The sequence below is a fragment of the Hemibagrus wyckioides genome, linkage group LG13, assembly GCF_019097595.1.
Source record: "Hemibagrus wyckioides isolate EC202008001 linkage group LG13, SWU_Hwy_1.0, whole genome shotgun sequence".
Taxonomy (NCBI): domain Eukaryota; kingdom Metazoa; phylum Chordata; class Actinopteri; order Siluriformes; family Bagridae; genus Hemibagrus; species Hemibagrus wyckioides.
The window spans coordinates 23,910,063-23,935,996 of record NC_080722.1 but is presented as its reverse complement, the minus strand read 5'-3'; the positions used below and the strand labels follow the sequence as shown (position 1 = coordinate 23,935,996).

General features: G+C 38.7%; 1 protein-coding gene across 5 annotated transcripts in view; it reads right to left on the bottom strand.

The window, feature by feature from the left end:
* The window catches only part of tanc2b (tetratricopeptide repeat, ankyrin repeat and coiled-coil containing 2b), a 170,680-nt gene extending 146,112 nt beyond the window's left edge, over positions 1–24,568 (bottom strand). For 2 of the 5 annotated variants that reach the window (XM_058405731.1, XM_058405736.1), the window contains exon 1: positions 24,279–24,568. The gene's annotated coding sequence lies outside the window, so the exon portion shown is untranslated. Of the gene's footprint in view, positions 1–23,997; positions 24,016–24,095; positions 24,162–24,278 lie in introns of those variants that run through there. The other 3 variants (XM_058405733.1, XM_058405735.1, XM_058405734.1) reach the window with 3 other exon arrangements.
* Positions 24,569–25,934: the final 1,366 nt, after the last annotated feature.

The following is a 25,934-nucleotide window of genomic DNA, read 5'->3' as shown; positions in this document are numbered from 1 at the left end:
CTGCTTATGATTCGCTAATCAGACTAAATCTTCGTCAGCGGTAGGATGATCAAATGATCCTTCTTCTATCTAGAGGCAAAGCATTGAGAAACACAGGGGAGTGGTTTGTGGGAAGAAACCACAAAGAGGAGGTGAAAAGGTTTTTTTTTTGGTTTTTTTTTTACAAGACATGACCTAAAATACTGTATGTCAAACACACACACACACCAGTGATAAATATAACTCAAAAAAGCATGTCTTCTGAGGTTCCTCATGTGGACAGAGGAGTAATGGAAGTGTTTCAGGAAGATGTGACAGACATCATCTCTGCGTTCACCCATACTGCACTGAGTCATTTCTCACCAAAGCCACCCAAACACATCCAGTCATCACAACAGACGAGGAGAGAGAGAGAGAGAGAGAGAGAGAGATGCACAGATGATTAAAAAGTGAACTAAAGCGCAGTGATGCAGAACAAAGACAATGGGCTACTTTGACTCACTTCTTCCTGGAAAACCAGTGCCATGATCACTTACACAGCAGCAAATCAAAGGAATTAAAGCTCCTCTAATCCACCAGTGACTCAGTCACCAGCAACTTATACAGTGTTAAAAAGCCACTGAGTAATCAGATTATAGCAATACTAGCTTTTCTGTAAACTTTATCCATATTACAGGCTTCCTTTGAGATGGACTTTAAAATTTTTTTTATTCATCTTCAGTAAACACATAAGTATCATTTAGCATTGCCAATCCATCTAGTGGCAGGTTTTTCTAAATAAACCCGGTTCTGAATAACCTCTACATAGACATTAACCTGAGCTCAGGATCGAACCAGGCGTCCAGGAGCCATGAGGTTAGAGGTTAAAAAGTGAGACTGCCATCTCATTTCTACTCCTGAACTAAATCCTTGAAATGTTCAACTCAGGAAGATTTAGTTGATTGAACATGATTTACATGAGCTGACAGGAGAAGGAAAAAAAGTCATGTGAATTATTCCGACTGCTTTAAAATATTCCGATAATTAGGCAGCTTAAGCAGTTCTGGTTATTGTTGATAAAATACAAAATGCAACACAAGGAACAATTGTAAGAGCATGGAAATAAACCATACATGACAAACGATTAGATAAATCCAAGCGAAGGATATCTAATGATGATCCTTTCCTCATTATGACTTGATAGAGCTTTATCTTTCAGGAAATAATGAAGCATATACCTTAACAGCCTGGAAGTGTTGTATGAATATTCATTAATAATGTTATAGTTAAGCATCTTGTTAGCTCATTCTGTTTATAGAGTAAGTTTGAAACCTATTTCTAATTGGTGAAATTTATGAAACAGCTTCTTTCATAGCATAACCTCCTGTGAGATGATCAACATCGTCGTACTTGATTTGTATATGCAGCTACCCACAACACAACACTACTGTAACCACACTGCACTTTAGATTCCCCAACGTAATGACTAATGGATTGGTCATGTCAAACAGATGGACCTTCTTCCCATTTCCAAAATATATTTCATTTAATTTCTTACATTCTGGACAGTGAAAAAGAGAACTGTCCAGTCTGTGCTCATGATAGACTCAGATTCCTGTTCATGGCCCACAGGAGAAAAACCTGATGCGTCTCCTGCTGTTGTAGTTCATCCACCTTAAGATGTTATGTACTGTGCATGCAGAGATTGTTTTACTAAGTTACTATGTCTGTCATTTCTCAAACCAATCTGGCCATTTCCCTCTGACCTCTTTGATTAACACGATGCTGATTTTGACTAACAAAAGCAACCACATTGGGATCAGACTACTACAATGCTTTGGCTGTGAGCTTAACTAAACAAAGTCATGGAAAGAAGAAGTCAAGTCGATTTGACTTTCCAGTGAGCAGACTCCATGTTTATGTACCTGCATTTTATTTGCTGTAAGGACGTTGGTGAAATAGTAAAACAAACCCTGTAGGCTCCATATATATTTAATCTCAAACATTCCTTTATTTATTTATTTATTTTCACTGAGAGGAATTTCAGTGTGTTCAAGACATCAGCCCAAGAGGTTTACAGTGGAGTAGACTTGCAACACACACACATATTTGCAAGGCAAATGACAATGAAATAGGCTCTGCTTGCCTGGGGCCAAATTCACAAGACACAACGGCATTATAACTTACGAAACTCATGAATGTATTCTTTATACTCCATGTGGGAAAAAAGACCAAGATGAAGAGTAAGATGGAATGTCAGAGTTGGACAAAGACACCCTTCAAAACTCAACCCAAAGCTTAAATGTTGAAGAAGCAAGCATTAAGCCTACTCAGTAGTGTCTACACACACATACATACACACACATACATACACACACACACACACACACACACACATCATTTACTGTGCTCTTTTATGATGAGCTCCCAGAGGGACTTTCCCAGAGAGCCTTTTGTCTTGATAGTTGAGACAAGTTTATTGTCTGGCTATCCCCGAGCCGGTGACTAAAGATAAATTATGACCGTATTTGTCAATCTGACTTGTTCTTGTGTGAAATAATTGCATTAATGAAAAATGCTAGCTCTAAGTTGTGTTACAAAGCTAACTTCTTCATACAGTAGGATGGGGCGGTAAATCCAAGCAGCATAACTGACATAACAGCTGTGTGCTTGTATATCATACATATATAAAATAGGGATAAAATAGTTTAATAATTAAATTTAATAATTTATTCTTATTTCTAGTTATTTTTTCCCCCTCCCCTGCATTCTTAAAAAGAAAGACAACACTTTCGAGCTCTGGAACAGCAAAAAAGTTTGAAAGACCAACTGCAATAGATGACAGAAGAATCCTTTCCCTTCCTGGTGAAGAAAAGCCTTTCTCAACAGCTGGCCAGATGCCTCCAGGAGGTAGTGTATCTGTATCAAAGTCAACAATCAGGACAATGCTTCAGAGAAGTAAATACAGTAAATTACCACAATATGCAAACCATTCCTAAGCCTGAAAAACAGGAAGACCAGATTACAGTTTGCCAAAAAAAAAAAGTCAAAGATCAGCTTGCACCAGAATGATGAGAAGAGCAGACTATGGAGAAGAAAATGAACTGCTCATGACCCGAAGCACCTAATCTTATAGCTTTGGCATGTATGACCGCCAGTGGAACTGGTTCCATTGAAGGTTATAAGACTGCATAATCTTTTCAGATTCAGCCAAATGCTTTCGAAACCTACATCACAGTGCAGATGGACAGTGAACTGGAGTGTACTTCAAAGACATCACAAGACTTTTTCAAGGCAAAGAAGTGAAATATTCCGCAGTGGCCGAGTCACCTGACCTGAATCCAACTGACAATGCATGTAAATTGCTCGAGACAAAACTGAAGGCAAAAAGCCCCATGATCAAGCAGGAAGTGAGGACAGCTGCAGTAAAAAGACCTGGCAGAGCTTCACCAGGGACGAAACCCAAAACCTGGCGATGTGTATAGTTTTCAGATTTCAGGTAGATATCGATTGCAAATGATTTGCAACCAAGTAATACAAATTAGTATTTCATTTATGTTTTATATCAAGCTGACTTTTTAAAAAGCATTAGCGGTGTCATGTTGCGTAATGTCACACACTCCATTTCACCGTGACTGACAAACATAGCCACCACGCACTTTCACCACGCACTCCCAGCAACTACCAACTCCCACGCTCATAGTCACCGGTCCTTTGATTGTTTTCACCTGTATTCAATGACGAAAGTTTGTTTTTTTCTAAGCACTTTGGTTTCAGTTCCTTATTATCAGGTATACATTCTGTCCCTTAGATCCATGACATTACTTAGCTTGTTCCTAGGATTATTCAGTTTTTTTGACGATGTTTCCTTTCCAGGCTTTGCATCTGTCCTGAATCATCTGTTTAATCCTGTTGATCTGTGTGACACGAGTTCGCCTGATGGCCTTTTTTGGTTTTTTTTTTTTTTTTTGCTGTGCCAGTTTTTGTGAATGTTCCAATACTTTTGCTCTATGCTTGTTTTAATACATTTGCCCTATTCTTGTTTTTTTGAGCCTGTTTTACTCTAGTTTTATGCTTTTCTTATTTTTGACTTTCGGTCGTTTAAAAGCCCTGCATTTGCATCCTTCCTCTTGAGTCTGATTCGTGACAAAGGATTGCACAGACTAGTCAACAATCACACACTCTCCACTACTGCCAACCTGTTTGGTGGTAGAAAAAGAAAATTGAGGCAGATGGTAAAGAAATGCAGCCAAACATACTTTAATTGTTAGTCTGAAAATCTTTCTGAATGGATAATGCCAATTCTAGGGACAATTGCACAAGATTATGCTGATGTTTTTATTTTCATTTTCCATTCGCTTTAATAGATTGTTATCATTTTGCATGAAGGGGAGAGGTGTGTATGAGACCACACAAGATCCCACTTAGCTAGTCTGGTGTAAAATCGGTGAAGCATGCCAGCTCATTTTTTTTTCAAGGTTTTTGAACATTTTTTTGCCTGTTAAAACCTCCCAGCCACTGCAGTACACACTGCATTCCTTTCATTATTCAGCCATGTCATCACTGCATCATTAAACTAGGATTTTATCATCATTAATCTATAAGGAATTTTAAAAACTGTGCATCCTTAAATAGTGCAGCATAATAAAATGATTTATAAATTTGCACATTTGGATTTATTTCCTTTCATCATTAACAGTGTAGCTTCTGCAAGTTCTTTGCTGCAAGAAAAAAAAACATTTTGGATTGATGTCCTGCAATTTTTCACTTAAACACTGGGATAACTAGTGGATTACTTAAAACTTAATAATTACTTAATTGCTTAGTACTGGTTGACTAATAGAAATGTAGCAGAAACTTAGAAAAATCGGAATTTGGTAAGGTAAGGTACTTTGGTTTGCCAATTCTTAGATGCATTTAAACATAAAACCATGAAGAAGTTTCATGTAGCAGCAAAGTCTTCAGTCATTAGATTAAGAGGTGATGACAGCTACAGCAGACATCCTTATCCAAAGCAAATTACAATTTATCTCACTGTATACAGCTAGGGGTTAAGGGCCTTGCTCAGGGGCACAACAGCTTTGATTTGAACTTATAACCTTCTGATCAGTAGTCCAACGCCTTGACCACTAAGCTACCACATCCCACATGCTCTTTAGTCTCTGTGTCTTGATGGCTTTGTACCTCTTTCCAGATGGTAAGGGAACAATCAGTGTCAATCAAAACAGTCAATCTGTGTCCTGGCTAACTAACAACCCAATTTATGTTTCAGTGCAATCAAAATAACATGAAAATCCTCAGTCATTGATTCACTGATTCATTTTGCAGGAACTACTTCACTCTGGTCAAGGGTGCGGTGGCCTCAGAGCCAATCCCAGGAATACACCCTGGGACCCTGAAATGCTTATTCACTCCTATGGACACTTCAGCATACCAAATCCACCTTGCGAGCATTTCTTTCCAAAAATAAAAAACCACACAGACTTCAGGAGAACATTCAACGAGCTTGACCTGGCTTGAATACGTACAGACAGTAACCCAAAGCTCAGGATCAAACCAGGGATCTCTGAACTATTCTGCTGCACCTCCATGCCACCCTGAAGGATCTTCAAACCACAATAAATGATGACTGGTTATTTTCCAGATGTCAAATTAGTCATTAAAATAGATTCTCACAAGCTCAAAATACTGGAGGCGCAAATAATCCAAAACAGCATGCACCGTTAGAATGCAAGAAACAAAATCATTATTATTGATCAATCTGTTTGTATAAAATTTCCATTTATATCTTTCCTTCTGGAAAAAGAAAAGCTGTGATGGTGTTTGCTGTTAGAAAGCTGTACAGATGAGTGAACACAATATGTGGATATGAGCAGCTTTTCTCATCATATGTAACATGAGCAGAGAGGTGTGATACTCTGCAGCTTGACTTGTGATCATTTCTCATTCTCTCACTGAAGCACACCTAAAGACAAACACTAGCTGTCTCTTCGGCCTTTCAGTACTGACTGAGGGCTTTGTGTGGATCATTTTTTAAAGATTTCAAAATAATCAGGAGAGACAAAAGATGATATTTCTACCTGACAACCTAACAATAACCCAAGGGTTCCTTAGCCAGTGGTGTGTTTTTTTTTTTTTTTTTTTCAATTTTGTGACAATAAAAATCTCAATGGATTCCTGATCAGATTACATTAAACATTCATTTTTTTTTTATTATATTATATTATTTATTGATTTTATATTTAATGCATTGGTATGCATTCTGGTGATCCAGTGGCAGGATCCCATGCTCTCAATGCCATGGCCCGGGTTCGATTCCCAGGCAGGGTGTAAACTCAGAGTTAACTCTCAGTGCTGGTCCCAAGCTTGGATAAAATGGGAGGGTTGTGTCAGAAATGGCATCCGGCGTAAAACCTGTGCCTAATCAAAACATGCGGACCAAATGATCCACTGTGGCGACCCTGAACAGGGAGCAGTTGAAAGACCAGCAATGACAATATTTATTGAGTTTGTATGCTGTCATTATTAACCTATTTGACTAATCACGGATGGATTTAATCCAGTCATCAGAGTTCAACACAAGTCAGCTAAAAAACATGGTAGGCTAACATTTAAAAGAAAAATAAAATTAATAAAATTGTTTTATGTGGTTAAAAAAGCTTTAATGGCTATAGTTAATGGCTAAATATTATTCATAAAGCTCCTGGCTACAAAAACCTAGCAAGATGCTCAGTGAATCAAACAATCATGTAATAATATGTGATTTCTGGCATCACTACACACTGGTGGCTATTTCGATATCCTGACTAATTTGGAACCCTGTCCACCAAAATGATCAAACACTTGCCAGCACCCGTGATGAAAACAGAACTTGTTTTCCAGCTTCTTAGCTCTGTGATTTGATTGTGTATGTTGGTGTATTTCTAACAGATTGGCATGGTTTTGAAATGCATGACTGACTTACACATCAGCCAATAGGGTTTGAGACACGCCACAGTGCCAAATCTAAGCAAAGCTTAACAAGCCAGTTGAATATATAGATAGCAAAAGCAAAGAGATTACCTTGAGCCTTTTAATTACTCTCACTGATGAAAGCCCCAAAGTGTATATAAAGATAGAATCATATTCTCACTCGGTCTGAGGAAATTAAATATTCCAGAATTGAATAGTCTCTAGGTGGTAAAATTCCCCGAAATATTTCTGTCACTTAACTGCTACCTGGTACGATTCCACATTCAAAAATGAATTAACTCTTTCTACCAGAGGACTCTTTTACCGGTGGTTCTAGGGAGCCCAACAGGGGCCAGTGCCCCTGGAACACGGCATGAGACTATGCAGAAGAGCTGAAGGTCAGCAAAAAATGTTGTTTGTGTCATTGTTACAAGGTAAGGCTACAGGTCAGGAAATTTTGCTGACTACTTAATTATAATCAAGCAATCATGTAATAGATACTAGAATAAACAGCAAACAGTTTGCTCGCATTAAAGCAGAATAGTCTGAGCTGATGGCATGCTGTGCATTTAGTTATATAGTTGTGCAATATAAACGCAACTTCTACCACAACACAAATTAGCTTGCACCGGTGTTAAGTTAATATTCTGAGTGAAATGTTGTGCATCTCCTCTCTCTCTCTGTTGTTTTTGCCCCATAGTTATCAAAATGAAGAGAAAAGAGAACATTATGTCCTTTTTCACCCCCAAAATAAAAGCAATGATGAGACAGTTTGATGTTCCAGATGTCAAGAAAGAAGCAGCAGAAAAGGAAGAGAAACAGCAGAGGACTTGTTAGTTGAAGGTTATTAAAGTGAGGGAACAGAAGAGGAAGGAGAGGAAGAAGCAGTGAGGTTGAGGAGGACACACAGACAGAGAGTGAGAGACAGACAGAGTGAACATCCACAAGCAACTGGACCAATCAGGTTTATGATGATAGAAACATATGTGCCTGCTTGTAAAGCTGTGTAATTAAAGTAACATAGCAAAAATTATAAACTTTAAAGTTAAGTTACTATTTATCTCTCAAATTTATCTGTTTATCTAAGCCTGAGGCAGTGGTAGTGAGGAAAAACTCCCTGAGATGATCAGAGGAAGAAACTTTGAGAGGAACCATGCTCAGATGGGAACCTCATCCTCATTTGGGTGACACTGGACAGTAACTAATGTAAATGTTAATAATGTCCTTTCTACAACAGCAACCAAGAGCTCTTGAGGAACTAATAGGTCAGTCTAGTTCATTATAGACTTAGCACTAATTCCTTCCTGCCAAAAGCTGACTAAAGCAAAGGCAGTTCAGACATGGTGTGATAGTCTCCAAGTGATTCTATCCACAGCAGTCCCCTGGGTCACTGGCTGTCCACACAGATCTATCCCCAGCAGCAGTAAGCACCACCAAGTGAAAAGACTCCAAGCAGGGGTAGAGCATCTGGAAGGATCTAAATAATCTTATTATTTAGTTGTCACTTTATTATTATACTAAATATATACTAAAAAAACACATCCATTCAGGCATCCAGATGGGAGACTGGGGCTTCACGGTGGCCAGGTATGACATTCAACCCTGGGAGCAATATATTCATAGAAAAATTCCAGAAAAAGTTTTTCATAAGCATTAAAAATTTGTATACTACTAAAACTACTAAAATTCTGTGTAAGGTTATCGAGCAGAGGGAAAACACACGTCTCACACTGAAAGCCAACAGAGTCCTGACTCATTTTATATCAGACCCACAGAGCTAAAATAATTCCTGTGTTTGTACTGATTGAAAATGTCAGATAAGTCGATTTCACTTCCGCCAGTGAAATGGAACACCATTGTGTGTAAAAAAAAAAAAAAAAGTTAAATAAGCAACCCTTACCCCTTTCATTAACAAAACAATGGTTAAAGGTAGATGCACAACCAACAGTTGTCTTTATTAGGATCACTGGTATACAGAAGCTGTGATCTCATGGTATTTCTTCTGTCACAGAATTGCTGTTGCTGTTCGGGAGAATTCATAAAAAAATATTTCATTTCCATTCAAAAGCAAGATTTCTGTATGGCTCCATAAACAGTTAGTCCATTCAGCAGCTAATTTAATTCTACTGTCGTCTCAGCATAAGTAGTGTCAAGGGCCAAAGCTAAGGGTTGAGAGCTTCTCTATCATCTTCTTTGTCCTCTGGAAACCGAAGGTTTACAGCAGTAAACACAGTTAGCCATAAATACTCAGATAAATGAGCCAATCTGACAAGCACTAAACGCCCCTCTCCTGAGCAGTTAATGTGAACAGAACATCCAGAGCCATTACAACCTTTGCTGGACAATGAAGGCAATGTTCCAAACATCTGTGAGATGCAATTCAGTCGAGTTAAAAGGTAAGTGATATACTTCAATTAACTTCAAGCATCCCTTACGTTGTTCACTCAGATCATACACTACATCTATTAGCTGATCCTCTCATTGTAACAGAAACTATTTCACTCCTTCAGCATGAAGCTTTGAAGTCTGTCTGGTCCAGAAACAAAACAATGAAATTGAGTCAGGTTCTCTCAGATCTTTCATATGAGAGACCACGAGGGTAATATATTCTCTCTCTTTTATTCTCTCTCTACCCTCCTATCACTCTCGCATGGAGAATGCAGCAGGAGATCAATTAGCAACTCATGGGCCATTGCTCTCCGTATCCTCTAACCTTCCCCTATTGGCCGCCTGACAGTTAACTTCATGAGGAGATACTGTGGAGCCCGAAAATAGACTACGTGAACTGAAACGTGCAAACTGGAGATAAAAACAATGCAGTTCTCTTCTTAAAAAGAAGCAGATGGTCAGCAGAGGGCAGGGGCATTCAGCTAGAATCCAGTTACATTAAATTCCTTGCTTACAAAGATATAAGTAATATAAACAGCTCACAAGACTAAATGGCAACAGTTTCTTTTTATTGCTTAACCACAAATAGTTTATAGCTATGAATAAGAAGAATATTTAAAATGGTTATGTTTTGTTGTTGAGCAGTGAGAGGTGAATAACACTGATGATCTCCTCATCATGGCACCTGTTAGTGGGTGGGATATATTAGACAGCAAGTGAGCATTTTGAGCCAAGGCTCATTGATGCACGTGGGGAGCGAAGGCTGGCCCGTGTGATCCGATCCAACAGATGAGCTACTGTTGTTCAAATTGCTGAAGAAGTTAATGCTGGTTCTGATAGAAAGGGGTCAGAATACACAGTGCATCGCAGTTTGTTGCGTATGGAGCTGCATAGCTGCAGACCAGTCACGGGGTCCATGCTGACCCCTGTGCACGGCCCAAAGCACCAACAATGGGCATGTGAACATCAGAACTGGACCACAGAGCAATGGAAGAAGGTGACCTGGTCTGATGAATCACGTTTTCTTTTATATCACGTGGATGGCCGGGTGTGTGTGCGTCTCTTACCTGGGGAACACATGGCACCAGGATGCACTATGGGAAGAAGGCAAGCCGGTGGAGGCAGTGTCATGCTTTGGGCAATGTTCTGCTGGGAATCCTTAGGTCCTGCCATCCATGTGGATGTTACTCAGATCACAATCCAATCTCAACTTACAGGACTTAAAGGATCTGCTGCTAACATCTTGGGGGCAGATACCACAGCACACCTTCAGGGATCTAGTGGAGCCCATGCCTCAATGGGTCAGGGCTGTTTTGGCAGAAAAAGGGAGACCAACACAATATTAAAAAGTATATGAAAACTCTCCTTTCTGAGCTGATGTCTTTAGCCGTGTTGCTAGTGTCTAAGAGTCTAAGAGTTCCCTTAAGCGATATAATTTACATAAATGCATGAGACCGGATAAACCACAACAGAGGCTCTGATACAGAAGACAAGCCTATTCATGTTCATATTTTTTTTTCATTGGTTTATTGACTCTGCTTCAGTATGTTATATAAGTATTTGTTTCAAAGCGCTGGGTCTAGAGCGAGGCTATACAGCTGATGATCTCTGGCCTAGTGGCTTCACCGACATCAGCACCTCTGACATTGAGCATTAAACTCAAGTTTGCTTCTCACTCACTCTCCATTTTGACATGACACAACACATCCTGCACCACTTCACTTCTTTTACTTGTCACTCTGTCCTCCAAAGAAAGCAGGCTGCTTCTTTGAGAAGAGCCTTCACTCCTTTCCATTACGCTCTCAAACTAGTAGCAGCCATTGGTCATTGTCATTGGTCTAGCTTCATATATGAACCCAAAATGAATGAATTAGTTGTCTTAGATTTGTATTTGGGATGACGGTGAAAACCACAAACACATAATTGTGCCATCAAAATAGTGCATAAGGTTCATCATGTTTCATTTTCATGTTCTCTCAATTTAATCTTTTTGATAATGTTAACCATTTACATCAGTTAAAGTCAATGAACAATTACAGTTACTTTACTCTATAAATTCGTCTATCCAAGCAAGAAGAGACATCAGTGCTGAAATACGGTTTCGTGAGGTCCAGAGAATGTGAACACAAGGGGAATGTGTGAAACTGCACATAGACAGCAACCCAAGTTCAGGATTGAACCCAGAACCCTAGAACCACTGAGTATTTATTTATCATGATACACTGTAATTAGACTTGAAACTAAAATACAAACCCGAACGCATCAACAAACACAAAGCTTTTAAATCTAATATGTAACAAAGAGGAAGAGCATTGTTTATTACATTTAATCTAAAGGAAGAGTGTGCTCAATGGGTTTGAAGCAGTCAATTTGAGTGACTCAGACTGTGTCTGAAAGCAGTCAAGCTCTGTGGGTGGATAAGAACGCTAACCTGAAAGCAAAAGCAGCACCATTTTACTCCACATCAGCTCTCCGACACTCTCCTGTTCACATGGCACGTTGACACCAAATGACTGTAGGCTAAAAGCAAATCAAGTCCTTTTTTGGAGGTAGGGATTATTATACCAATGAGATCAGTCATGCACCATCACTAAGACTATCTATAAAACTGAGAAATGCAATTGTCTCAGTGTGCAGCCATCTCAAGCATGACGTAACACTGAGACGATAGCTGTTATCCCTGCATGCACACATCAAATCAGAGGTGGAATATATTTGAGCAGTTGCACTTCGTATTATTTAGGGGTATTTATACTTCCATCCATCCGTCCATCCATCCCTCCATTCTCTACACCACTTATCCTGCTGGGTTGAGGGGACCTGGAGTCTATCCCAGTGAACTTGGGGCACAAGGCAGGATTCACCCTGGACAGGATGTCAATCTATCACAGGGTACAATCGCACACACTCATTCTTTCAATACTGACAATTTTATAGATGCCAATCAGTCTACAATGCATGTCTTTGGACTGGGAGAGAATATCAGAATACCTGGAGGGAACCCCTTCACATGCCGGAGGCAGGAATCAAACCCCCACCCCTAGAGGTGTGAGGCAAATGTGCTGACCACTAAGCCTCTCTTTCATCTAGTAACTGTATGGTGCAAATGAACAGAATAGGCTCTCTTATGCTTTATTTGCTAGTTTATTTTCTTTCACCTTTACTTGTTACACAATGTAGTTAATACTACAGACATACAGTAAAAGGCTGCAGTGTTGAACCTGAGGATGAGAGCCTCTGATCCTACCTCAGTTAAATGACATCTTTGCCTTCCAAGAAAGCATCACCGCGCTCTAATTTGAAAAAAAACTAAAGTTTTGCTAAGTAGAAACTTATGAGTACATTTTTTAGACACTTTTAATTGGCGCGGTGGCTTAGTGGTTAGCACTGTTGCCTCACAGCAAGAAGGTCCTGGGTTTGAATCCTGGGTTCAAACAGGCAGGAGCCTTTCTGTGTGGAGTCTGCATGTTCTCCCTGTGCCTGTGTGGGGTTTCCTCCCACAGTCCAAAAACATGTACATTAGGTTGAATGGTAATTCTAAATTGCCTGTGAGGGTGTGTGGTTGTCTATCCATATGTGATGGACTGGTGACCTGTCAAGGGTGTACCCCTGCCTTTTGCCCAATGTGCGCTGGGATAGGCTCCAGCAGATCCCCATGTCCCTAATTAGGAATAAAGCAGGTATAGACAATGGATGGATGGATGTTTATCTTCTGTGTATTCTCTCTACTTAGGCCACATTCTCAGAACCTGCTGCAGATTTGATCGTGCAAGACAAGTCCCAGACTAGATCATTCAGGAAAACTTATATCATTGACCAGGATGGTCAACAGTGAATTTATTCTGACTCACTTGAAATATTTTTTTTCTGATATTCATCTCCACTGGTTTTAGACCTCTGTCATCAACAAATGTTCGGGCTTCTAACACGTCTGCCTGCTAAAAAATTTACCAAACCATCTGATCTGAGTTTTAAACATGGCAAGGGATAAATGTAATCTCTTCTGTGTGACTATAACAGCTGTCTATGGCCAAGTAGTCTAAGACGCTGGATTAAGGCTCAAGTATCTTGCATTCAAATTTCTGGCATTTGGCAGATGCCCTTATCCAAAGTGACTTACAGTATTATCCAGAGTGACTTATTTCACTTTACACAATTGAGGGTTAAGGGCCTTGCTCAGTGGCCCAGCAGTGGCAGCTTAGTGGACCTAGGATTTGAACTCACAACCTTCCAAAAAGCTACCACATCCCACAGCTCTTCAGAGATGTAGGTTGGAATCCCACTGCTGCCAGATGGCCTTCTTAGTCAAAAGTAGAAGAGTTCCTTCAGCAAGCACTAGGGTTAGGGTTAGGGTTAGGGTTAGTCAGGTGACCATAGGGTCTTAAGTCTGGACGAATCCTATCTAGAACCTAGCCACCCAAGAATTGGGTAAGGTCCGCACGACTAAGGAATTGTCCCATTGTCTGTGAAATTTGGGCCATCTCACCTTATCTGCTCTCTTCAGTTTCTCAGCACACTACATTTCTCAGGACATGCATACAATGAACAAGAAAAGCAGCCATCCAGTTTGCTCAGGAAATGAAAAAAAACTTCCCTTTAAAATACTGGAAGCGGTGTATGAGGTGGCCAAAAGGTTAAGGCAGTGGATTGCAAATCCAGTAAGCTCTGGAATGTAACTGGGATATAAGGTAATTTTGCTGACCTATCTGGTCAACAAGAGGTTTGGACAATGGCTTGCTAATCCACAGTGGACAACCCACATCCTGCTGCTTTTGGAAGAGCATTCAGTAATAAAAGCATGCATGGTCAAATGTTTATCTATTCCAATAAAAGTTACCTCACTGATATGGGCACTCCGTACATAGCAGAACTTAGCCGCAAAAGGAGTGCTTTAGGTCAGCTCGACTATGGGATTGTCCTGATCTTTGTGTTTTTTGGACCATCTCGCCAGATCTGCACCCTTCAATTTAATGACAGCACACAGCATGCCTCAAGATATGCATCAAATTATCACTATATATATCACTATATATATAGTCACTATATATATCACTGTATTGAAAGCTGAAACCCTTGGATGAGGTGGACCTCTGCATGTGTGGGTTCAAATCCCGCCCTTGTCATTTAACCTCCTCTTTATTTCTGGTGTAGCCGTTACAATTGGCTGTGAGAGCAAGTCTCTTTCCTGACCTAACAGGCCTTCCAAAAACTCTGGGAAGTGTGGCCAAGCAGTCTAAGGTGCTGGCTTAAAGCCCCAGTCTCTTCTGAGGTGTGGGTTCAAATCCCACTGCTGCCAGAAGTGGCCTTGGTAAAAAGCAGAAGAGTTCCTTTGCAAATACAGCAGATGAGACAAGACCATGCTAGCTCTCTCTTGTGGCTGGAATGGTTAGGTGTCTCCTATAGAAAGAAAAAAGTTGCCTTGCTAGTCCATAATCTAGCCACCCAAGGATTGGATTGGGTCAGTTTGACTATGGAAATGTCTCAATCTCTGTGAACTTTGGCCCATTTTGCTGCATTTGCTCCCTTCAATTTATATGACAGGGCACTGCATGCCTCAAGACATGCATTAAATTATCATCTAGTGCACGTCTTTGCACAAAAGAAAAACCCTTTCTTTTCATAATCTGGGTTGACAGCCAAAAAATAAATAAGAGAGTTTAAGGCCATGGACTGCTAATCTGCTGTGCTCTGCACACATGGGTTTGAATCCCACCCATATTGTGTATTTCATTTAATCACCTGTTTATTACAACATCTGGTTTTGTTGCAGTCTGTTTCACATCTACAAGACCTACAAGTAGAATGTTTCCTACAGGTCCACAAAGCCATACTAGAGTGTATTGACTGCCTGCACACAGTCCTACACCAACTGAACACCTTTAGGATGAAATGGAATGCTGGATAGAATAAGCCTTCTCACTTCACACATCAGCGCCCAATCTCACTAATGCTCATGTGGCTGAATGAGCACAAATCCCCTCAACCTCACTGAAAAACCTAGTGGAAAGCTTTCCCAGAAGAGTAGAGGGGTATTATAGCCAATAGTTTTTAAATGGGTACATATGAGTATGATGTCCATATAATTATGGCCATATAGTGTATAAAAATGATGTTTGCAGAAATTTAGCCACAACAATCGAATTAATGGAATAAACAGAAGATTAAAATTATAAAGAAAAATGATCATATTACTAAATAATGACAGGTCAGGAATTAGCATCCGATAAAAGAAATTTCAAATAAAGCTGTACACTAATATTGTACAGAGGATGGAAACATTTTAAACAATATTTGTTTTATGAGCTCTGGCTTTAATTAACTCTAGTTAAATTATGCAAAGTATATTTTATGAAGGCCTTCACCCATTTTATGGGGTAAATGAAACAAATATAGTCTAGTTAAAGAAGGCATTTAAATTTCTAATCCCTTACATGGCATACCCATATCTCTCTTTCTACCCTTCCAAAACTTCAGTCCCTTGGGGGAATTCAGCAGGAGATCAATTAGCAGCTCATTAGGTGATGCATGACTGTGTGTCATCTATCTGAAATTTCAAAACACACTTTCCACCTACCTGCAGAATAATGCTGACATGCTGGCCTCGCTCATTTTAAGGTCGCTTGAGTGGCCTGAGGGAAACCACAGGAGATTATGGTTCCTCCTCACCACACGACACACACACAACCCCCTTCCTCACATCAAATGAAACATTAAGAGCTCCTAAACCGCAAAACCCTGCAAACGGAATACCTGAAAAGGGCATACAGACATTTTGCAGGAATATCAAAGAAGGCAATAAGCACTGTGACTGAGAAAATGGATTTTATATGGACTAGTAATTGAATTACATGGGAGGAACTATTACTGAACAGTCGGTACTAAAGAATGAAGAAATGCAGGACTTTAAAGGTAAAACAGTTAAGGGTAGAAGAAAATAGTACATGGTAATGTGTGTGTGTGTGTGTGTGTTTGATTTAAACCAAATGTCTTACTTATTTGCTATTTGCTGGCCAAATAAAATAGATTTCCATTCCATTGTGCCACTTCCAAAATAACCGAAATGCAAGACCATTAAATATGTTACCAGTATGATAGTTTCTACAACTATGAATGCTCTGGATAATGAAAAACATAACTATGGCCTTTGACAGTGATTATATACATCTACATATGCACAATATGTAAGAATAATGGCTGTATTATTAATGTTGAATACACCTAAAAGGTAGGAGTGGCCTGGTTAGAAATACCTTAAGACAATTCTTGAAGTCATTTCACTGCATGGAATACAAGTAGGTTTTCATAGTAAATGCCAAAGAAGCAAACCCTGACTAAAGACATTATTTAAATGTTAAAACAAAACATATGTGCAACAGAATACAGTACATCAGAAGCATTATATATTAAGACACTATGATGTCTGAATACTTCAGATATTCAAATACATGGCCAAAAGTTTGTGGACACCTGACCATCACACACTTGATGTGGTTCTTCCCCAAACTGTTACCACAAATTTAGAAGCGCACAATTGTATATATGCTTCAATATTATATTTTATCTTTACTAGAACTGAACCTGTTCCAGCATGGCAGTGTCCCTGTACACAAAGCAAGGTCCATGAAGACACTGATTACCAAAGCTGGACTGAAAGAACCTTAGTGGAATACAGAGAACCCTGTTTCTAAATCATCTTTACAGCAGCATCTACTTTGAAGGCCTTTCAGCACAAATATGAACTACAACACGTCACAATTCATAAAAATGATACAGAATCAAACTTTTGTCCATCCCATGGCCATCCCATTCAACTTGGCTGAACGTCTCTAAATATCCATGGGGTGAGCTGAAAAAGAGACTCAACAAGTGACGACTGAGGACTCTGTAAGATCTAGATTAAAGATTGTATTTAAGAGTGTCTCAGATTTATCACTTTGTATTCTCCAATATCATCAGCCTTTAGAGGAGAAGACTCCTGTACTAAATGCTGGGGAGCCATAAATGTACTTCTTTTAAAAGACTTTTTTTTTCTCATAATTTCAGTATAGGCTAATTAACCACAAAAGCAATTATTAATTATTTTTTAGCCATCTTTACCAAAAGTCCCAATAATTTTGGAGCAAAATGCTGAAAATATATATTTAATGCTGAAAAAAAGTGAACACTGAGGAAAGATCTATTCAGAGCCACAGCTGATTAAAAGCATGAACATTGGACATTCAGTAGAAATGATTAAAGAAATCCTCCCAGGATTATTTGTACATCAAACTTTATAATGAACATGTGATCTTTAATGATGTCCAGCATTTAGTTTCGCTATAAAATTCTTTAACAGCTTTTTATATTATACCCAAATTGCCATTCAACTAGCCAGTGATAGTGGTGCAGTGGGATTTCATACTTCTACACCTCTGACCCACTAATCTATACATTCCATCTGAAATTTCACCTGACCAAAGCCTGAAGATTTCTATTTTTTCTAGATTTCTCAGATTTGTAACAGCATTAGCAATTTCCCCATGTGATATAAAAACAGCCACACATTTCTCACAGGAAAAACAAAACAAAAATACGACCAATAAATACCACCAACCAATAAATTTGCATCTGTAATACAAATTGTTAAGAATTTCTTAGCGATAGATCATGCTGGGTTGAAGAACTTGTATACAAGATACAAGTAAACAACAAGCAAACCAATGAAAAAAAAGAACAACATGTACCAAAGTGAATAAAAAAGGAACGTCTGGCATAAAATAGGAACTGTTTATGACTCACATTTGCACAAGCATGTATGACTCAAAAACAAAGTGGACACCAGAAATAGGAAAATTCTTTGTAACTTATCGCTAAAAAACAAGCAGAAACCTAAACTCTGTGTATTATAAGGATTAGAAACCTGATAGGGCAAAAAATCTGCTTATAATCTGCAATAATCTGCAAAGAACAATTACTAAACAATACCAGTTTTATTTCAATTATGTTATTTAGCCCCCTTTTCGGATTCTTGCACGCTTCATGCAATACTAAACACATGTTGACTTGCAAAGACATAAGAACAGAAAAGCAGGCTACCAAATAGCATCAATTCGAGCTGACATTATGCTCTTCTTAATATTTTATTTCTAATCCAATGCGCTGTATAAATTGAAAAGAGCAAAACTCATTTCACTGTCCAAATACTCACATGCTGCGTTCTATCTTTCTTGTTTTAATACCTAAGTAATGTTGTGTTTGTCTTATTTCCGTGTGTGTGTGTGTGTGTGTGTGTGTGTGTGTTTAGTTTGTTATTTTATAAAAAAGTTTGGTTCTGTTTAGTTGATCCGTTTGATGGGCCAAGAACCGTGATTTACATTACATTTATTTTCACTGTGTGACTTTGTTTTGTGGCATAAATGAACTCGTTTTTGTTTGGAAATCCTGCACACAGTTTCATCCCTCATAGGAACCAATTCTATATTCAATTCTATATTCAATGCCTATGAATTTAGTGGAAGGTGTCCACATATATTTGGCCATATATATTACATATATCACTTTAATAGATCTATATATGTATTATAACAGCATATAACAGGGAATAAATAGTTACTGAATGATTACATGCACAGAATTTGCCATTTTTAGGGAAATGTAGCCAATCCCTATTTGCTAAATTTTCAGTATGTAAGAACATGCCAAGCTCCACACAGCTTGATCTCAGGAACAAATCAGGGAGACTGAAGAAGGAAATTTTATGCATTTCATTTTTTTTTTTTACTTTAAGCATTCATTTCCCTCATTTTTTTAGTGTGTGGTACTACCAAAAACCTACATCTCTATTTTCTTGGCCTCCTCTCTCCCATTTCTTCGCTTTGTCTCCTTTCTCTTTGTAATGCAAGATTGCTTTTCATATAAAAACATCTTCAGAATATCTATTCAAAAGGTGATGTGCAACCAGCATGCTATGATTAAACTGGTCGTTTGTGAGGTTAGACTCCATTAAAAACATTTGCTTCCTCCGCAGTAGCTCTTTGAGCGCTCATGATGCAACAAAGTGGGCGTCAGAATAAAGCTCAGTGGGTTTGACTTCATGTAAATTAGAGAAAAAGAGTAGCCACATCAGAAATCTCGCAAATAGGTGTCTGAACTCTCTTTCATATATAAATAGGTATTATAAGCCAGGTCTGGCCTCTTCTACACCCCTTTGTGTATCGTTATGCAAAAGTAAACTTCGTCAATTTTATTCTGAATTTCTGTAAATCTGCTTTGAGCCAATGTCTATTAAAGTAATCAAATAAGGCATTGGAGTCATCAGATACCCACTAAATTATAAATAAGATGAAAACTTATATAATGCAAATAAAATTGCATGACAGTCAAAAAATGCTTATTGTCACTGGGCCTCATTTATCAAGCTGGATACAAACAAATTTATTTGTAACTTGTTTGTCGGATTATTTATTCAGGATATGATTGGATTTATTACTATAAGGTTATCAAATTACTTGAGAACTATCAGGCAATTCTAAAAGAAAGCCATAAATGAACACTGCAGATTGCACACCTGATTCCACTCCTGATTCCACGTCTGATTTCTCTTCTGATTCCACTCCCGATTCCACAACTGATTCCACTCCAGATTCCACAACCGATTCCACTGCAGATTCCACACCTGATTCCACACCCGATTCCACTCCAGATTCCATACTGGATTCCTCTCCACATTCCACACCTAATTCCACTGTAGATTCCACACCAGAATCCACTCCAGATTCCACTCCTTATTTCACTCAAAATTGCACACCTGATTCCACTCCAGATTCCACACCTAATTCCACTGTAGACTTCACACCTGATTCTACTGCAGATTCCACGCCAGATTCTACATTATTGATAAGAATCAGACTGAATAAGAAGTGATAGGATTGTGAGTAACATTGTGATGTAATACGTGTCAGAATGTGTTCTTTAATCTCACCTGTAAAACTGGACTGATCTCACTCTGACCCTTCACTCTCTGAGGACTGATAAAGCTTACACAACCAACAGGCCAGATACACCCAATTGGCACTTAAAATAAGAAATATCAATATTCACAGTTTCATACTTCATTTGGTTCTATTTTTCCTACATTTCATTTTTTGACTGCTTGATGGTGTGCGAATGCAATACCAATGTAATTTCAAGTTTTCTGGATTTGTATCTCAATCTAGCACATTAGTCAATATAGCACATTAGCTTGCTTGTTGCCTTAATAAATGTGCAATTTAGAGCTACCTAGAAGTACAGTGTCAATGAAATCAATCACCATAGCACTATGTTTCTATGGCAACAATTATGTGGTTAAATGAATCTAATCTTGAAAGTATATCTTTGGAAGCCTGTTTCTGCAATTTGGAGACAAAATCAGTCGACTATGGTAGTAATTCTTTTATTCAGGATCTCTTTTATCCTCTTTATCCTTATCAGGATTGAGATGGATCAAGAACCTAGCCCAGGAACATGGTTTTGGGAAGTGGAAGGAAACCAGAGAACCCAGATAAAACACACAAACACGGGTTAACTTATTAATGCTTCTTTAAATGCCTTAATATCTACCGTCATGGGAAAAAGAAAGCACACTGTCCTTCAATTTTTATCATTTTTATTTAATAGGGCCTAAACAACAATTGTGTGGTCCTCACTAACTTCCATGAACAAATAAGCTCAGGTGACAGCAAAAACAAACACAACAGCTTTCTATATATATAGTCATACCTACACACTGTAACTTAGTAACATGTAAAACCATGTTTAGCAACAATAACATTTTCTTTGCAACAATGCTTCAGTTCAGCTGATGTTTGAAGGATTTCTCTTAGGATCCCATCACAGCATCACAGCATAACCCTAGACTCCTGGACTTTGGAGCTTGAAACCTGGAACTGATCAAACATCTCCACCTTGGACTCATCAATATCAAAAGGATATTGTTCCAGAACCTGTGTGGTTTGTTGATATGCAATCTTGCAAAACCAATGTCTTTCTGATTGCGCTGATTAACATAATCATTAAAATGTGTCTAAAGATCAGAAATATATCTGAGATCAGAGTTCTTTATATCTCTGAGCATTAAACAGTTTGACCTTGAAGTGAACTTGCTGAGACGGCCACACCTAGCACATGTCTTGAGGGCTCTCTATTTGTAAACAGTCTTACTCACTGTAGAATGGTGAACTTGTTTGGAGTTATAACGCTTCCCAGAATGATGATCATCAACAGCTACCTTCTCTGAGGTTATTGCTGATGTCACTTTTGTCTTATTTCTGCTTTTATAGAGATGACTAACTGAACTTATTCTGACTGCTTATTAATCTTTCAAGTATGAAGGGTGTACTTATTTTCTCCTACCTGGTTTAGGAATGCTGGTCAGTATGAGACCACTTTAGTCCCTGATAAATAAAAACACAGAACTGAAGGAGGGTGTACTTCCTCTGTCCCATGACTGTAAATAGAGCGTCTCAAAACACTGACTTAATATTAATATGGTAAAAATGTCAAGAGTAAAAACAGCACGTAAAAAATGAACAGAATGTGCATTAATTTTGTGTTCATATTGTGCTATGAAAAGCTGTTTTGCATTACATTCGATGTGCAAAAGTAAACGTACATGTGTTTCGATTCAGATTTCTGGGAGATTTTATTTTATTTATTTATTTATTTATTTTTTGAGATCTGTAATAGCGATGTCTAATGAGAATAATTAGCACATGCAAAAACCTCATTTAACTCTTGTTTCCTTACCCTGCTTTGTGTGTGCTGTCATGTACACAATAACTCTCCTGCAATGATTGAGTTTCACAATCATGTCTCTAAGATCTCCTCACAATTCCTTCAGTTTGTTTTTTTTGCACTGACATGCGATTTTGGCTTTGGGCCTTTAAATTAACAAGGTGTGTCTTTCCAAAACATGAATCCATCAACTGAATCCACCACAGGTGATCTTTAATCAAAGTTTTGTAACGAAGACTCTAAATACTCATGTAAATGAGGTTTTAGGTTTAAATTGACTTTGTTTATGCAAATGAGCAAGTTTGGTGAGGAAAATATCGATTTAACTCATTTTTAGAGTAAGGCTGTAATGTAACAAAATGAAAAATAAACCTGAATGCACTCCATAGGAATGATGTAGAAGTTAGATTAAAGATCTGGAAAAGATCTAGAAAAGCCAGTGTGGTATGTGGTAAAGCTATTTGATTTTTCTTTTTGTAAAAAGATCACTCTCTCCATCACATTCTCTCTAAAAGCAGAGCAATCTAAAAACACATCAACACATATTTGCACCCTGACTTTCAAAATCAGCTCATCTACCCAAGCATATAAAAAGCCTAAGAGCCCCCGGAGTGTGGCCTCTGATTGGCGGTTCATTCCAGCTTCCATTTCCAATACATCTAAAAAAATGTGATTTGGCAGCAGCCCACCTCTGCCTCCACTACTGCCATTTTCTGACCATTTTTTTTCCTTTTGATAACATTTAGTTTGAGGCAGATGAAGGTAGTGGGAGGGAGAAGACTAAAATATGATGCAGAGGCAGGAAAAATAAAACAGCAAGAGGCAGGAAACATGCATCTTTCAGAACAGCAGTCGCCTGTCAAAAGAGAAGCAATCCAGCCGAGTCTGCCACATCAAAGCTAGTCCAAACACTGTTCACTAATACACGCTAAAAAAATACTGTAGCGCTATTAGCAAAAGCAGCGTTTTAATAATTTACGGTGAGAAAATGCTTTCAAAACACCAGTCATGGAAAACCATTTCTAAACAACTGGTAATGTGTCCTGTATTAGCCAATGACACAATGCCACTAAAAAAGAAAAGGGCCGGTCATTAGCTATACCCCTCCAAAATAAGTGTGTTATCACCTTGCACCACTTCCTGTGCAGTTCCTGTCTCTTTGATGGAATGAGCATGGAAACTAGGCCTAGCCTCAGTTGTGTTAATAGATAAAGCTTGAAAGACAACATTCACAGCTGTGATACATATTATATCTACGCACAATGGAACAGTATTGGTGTGCAGCTTTTAGTAAAATAATAATAATAATAATAATACTAAAAATACAATTGAATTGTCATTAATCATCTGCATTAATAATTATATCAATGGAAGAAGTGTGTGTGTGTGTGTGTGTGTGTGAGAGAGAGAGAGAGAATGTTGGTGGAAGAAGGACTCTTGATTAAGATTATACTCTTATTATTAATGATGGCGCAAAGAGGTATAGCACAATACCACATTTCTCAGCCTTGACTGTCAGCTGATATTGACATGACTTACACAAAGCTGCAGCATATTTTAGTAAGCTACACATTTTTCATTTACATGGCTAAATACTGGTATGGAGAGACGAATCAAGCAGATGTAGGCACATTTGCATCACTATTTATACACAACTCATACACAACAGCACTCCAGTCACCTCAAATCAAATCTGGTTAACTGTATGAATAATTTGCATCCTGTTACTGCTTTGGTTTCATGTATCTAAACCGAGTGTCAAAAGCTTGGTTTTTAATGATTACATTACAACTGACCCCAATTCTTTAACAAGCCAGTTAAACACTGTCCCAAATTAGTCACACATATTGATTATTTCATTAATGATAAAGCTCTGCTGGTCACTGGACACTGCTGAGACGGTGTATAGAGAAGGTGTCTTGCCTTTACCAGGAGTCCATCATTCACCTGTTCATTGGTTAAACACGCAGCATATTGCAATGCAACAGCACAGGATCCTACACGCAGAGCTCGCCATTCACATCTCCACACCACTTCCAACTCACGCTATCATCCTTGAAGACATCTCACCGGGGGAAAAAGCGTCAGTCGATGCAGACTCATGTCCTCACTGCAAAATCTCATCGGCTTTCGCTTTTTGTTTGCATCCCACCTTGACCCACGCTCACAGTGTTTCAGGCGCGTGCGTGTGTGCGCGCGCGTGGGAAAGAATTGTCAAGATCACCTACCTTTCTCGTGTTATTATAATTTTTTTTTACTTCCTAATCGTCCTTCGTGCACCGGTCCTCTTTACTGTATTTATGCTTCTCCTCGTCGTTTTTCCTCGCCAGAGAAAAAGGCTACACTAAGATCTACACAAACCCTATATCGCTTTGCTGTCAGTCCGCCAGATCTCTTTACTCCAGTTCTTCGCAAACGTTTGGTCTACGTGCTTTACTCTGCTCCACAAATGATCCATTAATAAAACTGGAAAATGCAGTCCCACACACGGACACGTAAAGCTCTGCCCTGACCGACTGTATAGTCATGAATTATTCATCAGCGATGGGCGGGGCTAGCGCGTTTGAGAAGGAGGGGGCGGGTTCAAGGTCGATCTCAGTCAGCAGTTTATTCTGAATGCTCTCAGTGCTACAGTGGATGTAATTACACATGGACACTGGCAGCTGCTTGGGGAGATTAAAGGGATAAAAAAGGGCTACTGGAGAGATAAAACCTAATATCTATCGATAACTCAACAATTACACTGTTATAATTGACCAATACATTATATCTCACAGTCTAGTTGAAAACAATAAAACTAATAACACTAATGATAACAGTGTGTCGCTGTTGATGAAGCCATTTGTTAGTTGTAAATAATATTGGGGCACAATGTCTCTCTCTCACACACACACACACACACACACACACACACATAAAATAATAAAATCTGGATCTTCATTAGTGATTTATTTCATTATTGTTGTTGTTTCATGCCCACAATGCTCAACTGACATTTCCTTCAAGGTTTAATTTGTTTTCAGATGCTTTTCTGTTCATTGCATTTGTAAAGAGTTGTTGATTATCTGAGTTTGCACCCCTCTGTGCAAACTCTATAGATCAGCAGTTCCTGAAATACTCAAACCAGCCCATCAACCATGCCACGGTTAAAGTCACAGAGATCACACTTTTTTGTTCATTCTGATGTTTGATGTGAACTCTAACCTGAAGCTCTTGGCTTTTCGTGTGGTGCCGCTGCTGTGTGATTGGCTGATTTAGATATCACTGGTATGGATTTTGCAGGTGTACAGGTGTTCCTAATGAAGTGGACATGAATGTGTATATATAAATACAGTGCTACTCTAGTATGAATAACATGCACTACACAGTGGTCAGTAGTGGTCAATTTTCTCTTTAATTCACAGCTGGTTGCCATGGTTTGGTTGGTAGGAAGAATTAAGATGTCCCACTAATTCTGACTAGAAATGAAATGTATATAAAAATGTACTCTCTCTTTAGTGTGAATGAAAAGCATTCAAATACTGTGTTTCTGAAAAGCTGAAAGTACAAAGATGTTGTATTTGGGTTCATAAAACACTTCGAATACGTAGAAACGAACTAGCAGTGAGCGGCTTTGGCTGTCAGAAAAAAATCCACTATTGACTTAGTGAAGATTATGAGTTACATAATTCATTCAGTCCATCTGTTCATCCAGTCTCCCTTGTGATACAAACCATTAGCTCCTTCGCTCATTAATAAGTACCAGGATTTTTTTTTCCCACCCTGATTATGTAGAGCTCAGAAATTAAATCCTCTGGCTGTTGCAGAGAAAATAAGGTAATCACTTAATCATGGCTGTCCAGCCAGTTGAATATCACATGTGTGACTGTATCCGTTTGGCCTTG